The following is an 8,406-nucleotide window of genomic DNA, read 5'->3' as shown; positions in this document are numbered from 1 at the left end:
TGGGGCGTCCGGCTAGAGCGCCGGCACCTCCCCTCTGGCGCAGCCATGGCCACCGTGGGTCTGGGTTTCCCCGGCTGCCCCGAGGCCGCAGCCCAAAGCCTGAGCTGAAGCCAGAGGCGCGCACTGGGCTTGAGCTCGCTAAACCCCAGGAACCCTCCGCCAGAGAAGCTGTCTGGGCCGGGCCTCGTAATCTCGTTGGGCCGCGGGGTAATTTGTTTAGCTGTGCTGATCAGCTGAAGGTCAATTCAATTGGACTTGGGTTATTTATTTGTGCCCGGATTTGCCAGGTGTCATTGGCGGTGCATGAGGTCTCATTACGGCGGTGGCCCCTCCTGGCGGCCCCTCCCCGCTGCCCGCCCCAGACCTGGAGGCATGGCAGCCCGAAGTCTGGCCCGAGCTCCCCAGACGGTGACGTGGCTGGGCGCGTGGCACCCCATGGGGAAACCAGGGCCAACCGGTCAGCAGCGGCACCTGCTGGCTGCCTGGGGCCTGTCCCCACAGGCTGCTTAGCCCACGCAAGGGATGCCCCAGGGCCGCCTGTGGGGTGGGGGGCGAGGGCACAGCCCCAGGGCTTCTTGAGGTGGAACTTGCTGATGTCGCCTCTTCTGGGGCTGATCCTGACTGCGGGGCAGGGGCGGTGGACCTGACCGCTCTGCCGGGAGGGACCCCTGTGGCCACCCAGGAAGGCAATGTGCCGCCAGGGTCCCAGCCATCAGGGTGCACGCTGGGCAGGAGGCCACACGGTCTGGGGGCGGGTGGGGGCGCACAGGAGGGCGGGCCTGAGACAGCAGTCTCAGGGGGCTGCAGTGACTTAGCGGTGGGGGACCCAGGGGGGTGCTGGGCTGCAGGGCTCAGTGGGTGCGTATCGCACGAGGGACGAGGAGGGCACAGACGGCCGGTGGGCCCTGGGCCACGCCAACCCCCGGCTCCGAGCTCTCTGGCCAGGCGCAGCGGCCTCGGTCTGTGGCACCATGCCAGGGGCTCCTCCTCTCGTGGGGCTCCCGCCCCACACCGCCTCCCCGCCACCCCGCCCCACCGCCCCGCCGCCCCGCCGGCTGCCTCGTCCCCGCAGTGCCAGCCAAACCCGATTCCCCTAAGGCCTCCTCTCTCATCACCATACTTTGTCATTTGCAGGCTAAGTTGCACCTGCTCTTCTCAAACATCAACTCATTTTCTTGCAACTTGCTGAGCTTCTCAAACACCTTGGCCTCCATGCCTCTTTATTTCTGGGGGAGGCAGCCGGGGGAGCAGAGCGAGGGCGCCCCGGGAAGGGGTAGCGTGGGGCCCCGTGTGCGGGTGGGCAGGGGAGGATCTCGGCCCTCCGTGGGACCCGCAGGCCCGGCACCCACAACAGGGCTGGCCGCATTCTCGCTGGGAAGAAGGCAGTGCAATCTGCCGTCTGTCTGGGTGTCCCTCTGTCCCTGCTTTCGGGGAACAAGGGAGGCAAGAGAGTTTGGGCAGACTCAGAATCTCCTTCAGGAAGGAGCGAGCACCTCCACACTTGCGGCTCCTTCCACAGCTGTGGGGACTGCCGGCCGCGTGGGACCTCTGAGCCCTGCAGCCTCGGGGGGCCTGGGGAGGCCCCTGAGGAGAGGGGCCCCGACCCCGGTGGGCGGGGGTCCCAGTGGGGCCTGCGGAAGCCCAGGGCAGGGCTGCGCAGCCAGCTCAGAAAGTACAGCCATTTAAAAGGTCACTCGCTGACCTTGTTGGGCAGAGTCACCGGCTCCCATTGTTTTCTGGGGGAGGAGGCGAGGGGCACACTGGCTGCCGCCCTGAACAGCCCCCCGCAGCCTTTCTGCCCGACCGCAGGGCCTCTAGGGCTTCCGCCCTCAGACCCCGTGGCCCCCCGGCTCCAGGGGGAGCTTCCCCGCTCGGCTCTGGAGCAACAGCGGCATCAGCTGAGGGGCTGAGCAAACCACGAGGCTTCTCCAGATGCATCGCATCCTCAGGCTGTTCCCCCCACCCCCGCCCGTGGGAGCGGCACGGGCAGGGGGGCTGGGCCACAGGCCCTCCGCGGGGCGCAGGGCAGGCTCTGCGGGTGTCGGGGGCCTCCTGGCTGGGGGCCAGACACACGGGGCATGCCCACGCACACACACGTGTGCACAGTGTGCATGGAGTCTGCGTGGCCTCCGAAACCCGGGAGTCAGGGCCGCCCACCCCCGTGTTCACGGGCTCTGGACGTGGCCCACAGGCCAACAAGCCCGAGTTGGGCTCGGACACGCGGCGCCCCAGTGGGCGGGGCGCAGGGCTGGCGCGAAACCTCGGGACTGCCAGCCCCGTGAGCACCCGCGCGGCCCGGGCCTCGCCAACAGGAGCTGCTGTTGGGAAGTGTGGGTGGCTTGCCCAGGTCCTGCCGCTGCCAGGGCCGCGCCAGGGCTCACGGCCGCCCCCAGACTCAGCGCCTCACCGTGGGCTCGGCTCCCAACTCCCTGCACAGCCTTCTGAAGGCCCGCCCCCCATACACTGCCCGCAGCCGGGCCGCCTCCTGTCGCTCTTGGCGCAGCAGTGCGGCCACCAGAGCCCCTTCTGGGGGCTTGGGTCAGCACGGCTGCCCAGGGCTCGCAGGGAGACCCTCTGCCTGGGACTCCCGCTCCCCAGGGGAGTGGAGGGTTCGCGGGCCGCCCCGCAATCCCCACGCCTGCACTTCGCGGAGTCAGGCTCAGCCACGAGGGCTTTCTGCAGCCTGGGGCCCGCAGACTGGCAGTTCATGAACGCCCTTCCACCACCAGCGCCGTGGGCCCGGCCCGTGGCCTCTCCGGAGGCGCCCTGGGACGTGGGCATTGGTCAGGGTGCCGGTGCCGCGCGCCCGCCAGGCCTGGGCGCTAGGGCAGCACGGGCCTCTGGCTCTCGGGTTTTGGAGGCCACACGCGGCGATGGCGGTAACGGCAGCGAGCAGAGCGCAAACGGAGAGAGTGTCCTGCCTGGGGCCACTGAGTCGGCTCTGTGGAGCTCGTAGCAAGCGACGCGCCGGGGAAAACCAGGGTCTCAGTGAGAGCGGAGCCTCTCAGCTCCTTTGGCACCTCAGGGGCCGGGCCAGCGCTGGCCCGAGTCTCGCCGAGTGTGTGGGACCCCGAGAACTCGGAGGGACACGGTGCCGCAACAGGCAGTCCTGGCCCGGGGTCGGGGCTGGTGGGAGGGAGGGACCTTGCCCCCTTTTGGGCTGGAGTCCAAGGGGCTCTAGCAGCGTCCACTGGGTGAGGGGGCACGGGAGGAGGCGGAGGGCCAGGGCCTGGCCCGGCATCGCGGGGGACTGAGACCCGCAGCCCGGCCCCTCCCGTCGTGACGCTGGCAAAGGTGGCAGATCGGGTCCAGCCCCCCCGTGCCCCGTGCGGGTGCTCAGCGCACTCGGAAGCTCCTTGAGCCCCACTGAGAGGACACAAGCCCCCGGGAGGCGGGCCCACCGGCAGAAATGCCATCGAGGACAAGGAGGCCACAGCTCGGGAGGACGCTGTGACCCGGACAATGACCTTGAGAGAGGACAATGTGGAGCCATCCTCCTGCGCGGCCGCTGGACGCCCGCCCTCCCCCGACGCCCGGCAGAACCCGACGCGTTCGTGAGCTTGGCAAGCGTCGCGCGGCTCCTGATTTGTGGGAGAAGCGACCTTTTACGTTTCAGCTCACATGAAGTTAATTTGCACTCCAAGTCAAGAGAGCTCCTGAGAAGGTACCAATGTGATTTCTTAGCAGCTGTTACCAGAGGACGCGACAGGACAGAGTGGGGGAGAGGCCAGGACCTGCTCTTAAAGGGGCAGAACCGCAGGCTCTCCCTGGAGCCCGGACGGGGCCTCAGAAGGAAGAACCCCGGGAGCACCAGGCCCAACTGCGCGCTGCGTACTGACCCGTTGCCGTGCCATCCCTGCTTGAATGCCACCAACGACGGGGGGCTCACCACCTACGGGAACAGCCGAATCTCATGCTGGTCAGGCTTGGCCGTGAGAAGGTCTTGCCATGTGAGGTCGAATCGGCTTTTGTTGATTGTGTTCTGCCGCCTGAAGACACACAAGCTCACGCTCTCCCTCTCCTCATGCCAGCCCTGAGCCACGTGTCCCCTCACCGGGCTCCAGGTCCTGCCACCTTGTCCCCGGGGGGTCGTGGTGCCAGGGTCCCTCAGGGAGGCACTCGGGGTCAAACACGAGGTTCCTTTTTCCAACCGACTGGCCCAGTTTCCTTCGCCTTCCGACCCCTGGACACCCCCGCACCGAGGCATGGCGGCCGGAGCTCACGTCCCCAGCAAGCGTCAGCAGGAGGCTCTGTGTGCCGGTCCCCTGCCTCAGTGCCGGAGTCTGGGCGGGAGAGGCCGCCCGCAGAATGGGTGAGCTCAGACTGTGCTCGGGCTGCTGGTTCAGGGCCGAGCCCACCGGCCCACGGTGGCCAGCTGACACCAGCTGACACGTCTGCCCTGGGCCCCACCCCGTGCCCACCCGGGGCTCCCCCCAGCCTGACCCCTGGGCTCCTGGGGCAACCGTGCCGCCTTTTCACTCTCGCCTCAGGAGTCAGACAGCACCTGCTGGGCTGCGTGCCTGCGGCCCCTCCGAACTCCCCGGGGCCCCAGCCCCCAGGGCCTCGGGGTGGGACGGGGTTTGGGGACAGAGTCCGCACAGAGGCGATTAACGTGACGCTGAGAGGGTGGGTCCTACCCCGCTGTCACTGGGATGCGGGGACGGTGGCAGACACACACAGGGACGGCCACACGAGAAGACGGCCGTCTACCCGCCCAGGGCAGAGGCCTGGGGAGGACCCGGCCCCACCCACACCCCAATCCCCTGGCTCTAGAGCCGAGGGGCAGCCGTGGCTGGCTAGGCCGCCGGCTGGGGCACATGTTACTGCCCCCGCGCTGGCAGACGAAGCCTCTGTTCGTCGAGAGGTGATCACAGAGCCCTGTCCAAGTTAGAGGGAAGGTTCTGGAAACGTGGGATTCAGGCACGGGAGGAGTGGGGGCTGGGCAGCTGGCCGAGCGCGGAGGAGCGCTCCTGGGAGGGCGGGGCGGGGGGGCGTGAGGCGGGGGCTCGGAGCCTCTTTTGGCGCCTTCACAACCGCGGCTGGGGCCGGGCGCCGCCCCTCCGTCCCGGCCAGGCCCCCAGCCCAGGTCACAGTCCCCGTGCGCGCGGCGGCCAGAGGAACACGACTTCCCCGTGGCCGCGCGTCTTCAGAGCGTTGGTGAGGGTGTGTGTTCCTTCCCGTAAAATGTTTTACAAAGCGTCTGCCACACACAAAATGCTCAATGAATGTTAGAGATTAAAAAGTAATAAATTCCTCTCGGGCCCTTGAAAGCCTGTGTCCCCGAGAAGCCTGCTGGGCCTGCACGGGGGTTGGGGGGGCATCCACTGGCCTCCTGTGTCCACGGCCCTCACCCCGCCACACCTGGGTGTCAGACACAGGCGCCTGAGCTCGGGCTTAGCGGTCACCCCGCCCTCTGGCCTCCTCTTCTTCTTCCCCTTGCTCTCCCTCCTCTTCCTCCCCCGCCCCCCGGCCCCACAGGGCCGGTTCAGTCCCCCGGGGAGGCTGGCCGGGGGGCGGGGGGGCTGCCTCCAGGCAGCACGCGGGCTCCTGCCCTGGAAGACAGGCTGGCAAATCCATGGGCGGACGTTTGCAGGTGCCATTAAGCAGACAGAGTGGCTCATAATTTAGATAATATTAAAACGCTCCGACTCTGTCTGAGTAAATGAGAAACATAAAATGAGATTCATCAAGGGCTATGCCAGAGCAGCCTGAAGGGAGACTCAGGGAGAACAAGGAGGCGGTGTGGGGAACGGGCGGCAGGGCCGAGGAGCTCCGACGGGGCTGCCGCGGCGGGGTCCCCCGGCCCGGCTCTGCGGGGCAGGAGGCGCGTGCCGGCCTCCTCGGGAGGCGGTGGCAGTGCCCACGCGCTGGGGGCCCCTGAGCGAGTGCCCCAGCAGCTCTACTGCAGGCATCACGCGCCTGCTGCCGCCGCCGGGCACCTCCGCGGCGAGACTCCAGGGAGCGCGGCGGAGATTCCGCACGTGGGGGTGGGCGGGCCGGGGAGAGGCTGAAGCAGCGATTCCGCCCGGGTCCGCGTAGGAGGGGGGTCCGCGTAGGAGGACCGTGGGGCTCGGAGCAGGCAGGAGCAGAGCGCTGACAGGCACCTGGACCGGGGGGCGCGGCGGCTCGCAGGGAGGCAGGCCCCTGCGATCAGAGTGGCCGGGGAGCCAAGGGCGGCGACGCGGGCAGGCAGGCACCCCTGGGCCCCTGGGGGCACGGCCACGGCAGTCCACGCGGGACAGGCCTGTGATGGACAGGCAGAGCGGTGGCCGTGGAGGAGGGGAGTGGGCGGTGGGTGGGGGCCCCTCCGCAGGGGCGAGGGCTCTGGGGCCACTGCCTGGGCAGGGCGCGGCAACAATGCCCCGTGGCGCTCGCCCGAGCCGCCGCCGGCACCACTGTGCCAGTTAAAGCCGAACTGAGCCTGTCATCGGTCCCCGGGCGGCAGGGATCCAATTAGGGCATCTCAGGCCCACGGGAGCAGCTCTGCGGACTGTCTGCGCCCCAGAGGCTGGGCTGGGGTGGCTGCCGGGGGAGGGGCAGCTGGCACCAGACTCCAGGCCTGGCGCCAGGGCCCTGCTTCCCGACCGGTCAGTGAGATCCATGCGTGCGTGTCCTTCCTCCTGGGGGCGACACCAGCCTGGGCCGAGGTCCTCTAGGGACAGTTCTAGATGCCCTGTCTCCGTTAGAACGGGCCCTGGGGCCCCCAGGCCAGCCCCGCGTTTCAGCGGGAGATGCAGAGGCTGCTGGGGGCTGGAGGGGAGCCTGGAGCTGGCCCACACCCGACCCCGAGCCAGCCGGCCGCCGCAGGCCATGGAGCCCGGGCCGTGGCGAGGGAGAGGGCACCGCGGCCCCCCCTGCCCATCCCGGGACCCCTGGCGGGCTGCCACTCTGTCAGCCGTGGGCCCGGGAGGGGTTCCCTGGTGGGCCCGCATCCCCAGGAGCCGCGGTGGGACCCAGGGCTGGGGTGGGGGGAGAGAGCGGGGGTGGCAGGGACTTTCTGGGGTCACAGGGTCTCAGGGCTCCCGGGTTAAGCCTTGGGTGGGGGCGGGAGAGGAGGCCGGACTGGGGGGCACAGAGCGCAGACGCCCCCGGCGGCCCGGCCTGCGGTCATCAGAGGGGGGAAGGGGCGAGGGGGCTGCTGTCCTCAACGGCTGCTGGGCCCCTGGGCACCAGGCGTCTCCTCCTGAGCCCGCGGGGCTTGGATGGGGCGGGGGTGGGGGAGGCAGGCGGTGGGCTCCTTAACCCACAGCCGCTGCTCCCCACCTTTCCCTGCAGGTCCGCGATGGTGGTCCGGCCATGGGCTGGGCTTGAAAAACAGTATTTTTTTTTAAAATTAAAATCGGCTGCCAAGATTTAAAATGGGGAAATTTTACATTAAAATCTTATTTCTAGCTTTTTCAGGAAACAAAAGGAAGCAGACGGCCAGGTGACACTGGGCCCCTGCTCCGGCTCTGCTGAACCCTCGTCCCCGCTCACTCCCAGAAAAGCCCGCACCCCCGACAGAACCCACCCGGCCCCGCCCCCACAGAGCCCGCCCCGCCCACTGCTCGCCCACAGAGCCCGCCCCGTGCCCGCCCACAGAGCCCGCCCCGCCCCCTGCCCGCCCACAGAGCCCGCCCCGCCCCCTGCCCGCCCACAGCGCCCGCCCCGCCCCCTGCCCGCCCACAGCGCCCGCCCCGCCCCCTGCCCGCCCACAGCGCCCGCCCCGCCCCCTGCCCGCCCACAGCGCCCGCCCCGCCCACTCTGCCCCGGGACCCCCGGCACCTCCCACCCTCCCCCGCGGGCCGCGGCCCCAGCTCCGGTCTGCCCTCTCCTTTCAGTCCGACCGGCTGGTGGGTGGGAGGCGCTGTCTCTGAGGCTCATCTGCGCCTCCCTGGTGACTAAGAGTGTCAAGCCCCGTTCGTGTCACAGTGGCCGGTGCCGTGTCCTCCTGGGGAAACGAGTGCCCACTCAGATCCTTGACTCATCCTGGAGGGTGGGTGTTTGTGTGGTGGTGCCGGAGTTGCGCTGGACCCGGACGACCCGCGCAGACCGGGGCTTCGCGAGCCTTGTCTCCCGTTCCGTGGGCGTCTCCTCGCTTTCCCGTGGGTCCTTTCACACGAAACGGCTTTCAAAGCTGAGGAAGCTCAATGGATCCATTTTTCCTTCGGTTGCTGTGGTTTGGTGTCATGTCCAAGAATCTGTGACGAGGGTTAGCCTCTGCTCTCCTCTGAGTTTTATAGTTTTAGCTGTTACTTTTAGGTTGTTAATGTGTTTTGAGTTAATTTTGTATTTGGTGTGAGGCAGGGGCCGAGCCTCGTTCTCTTGCACCTGAACGTCCAGTTGTCCCAGCCTCATCGTGGAAGAGGCTGCTTAGTCCCCCTCGAGTGGGCCTGGCCCCCTCAAGGGCTCCAGGGGGCGGTTGTC

This window comes from Pteronotus mesoamericanus, unplaced genomic scaffold (assembly GCF_021234165.1).
Source record: "Pteronotus mesoamericanus isolate MK-2021 breed Mesoamerican mustached bat unplaced genomic scaffold, CSHL_Meso_final contig_1, whole genome shotgun sequence".
Taxonomy (NCBI): domain Eukaryota; kingdom Metazoa; phylum Chordata; class Mammalia; order Chiroptera; family Mormoopidae; genus Pteronotus; species Pteronotus mesoamericanus.
This window is presented reverse-complemented; position numbering follows the sequence as displayed.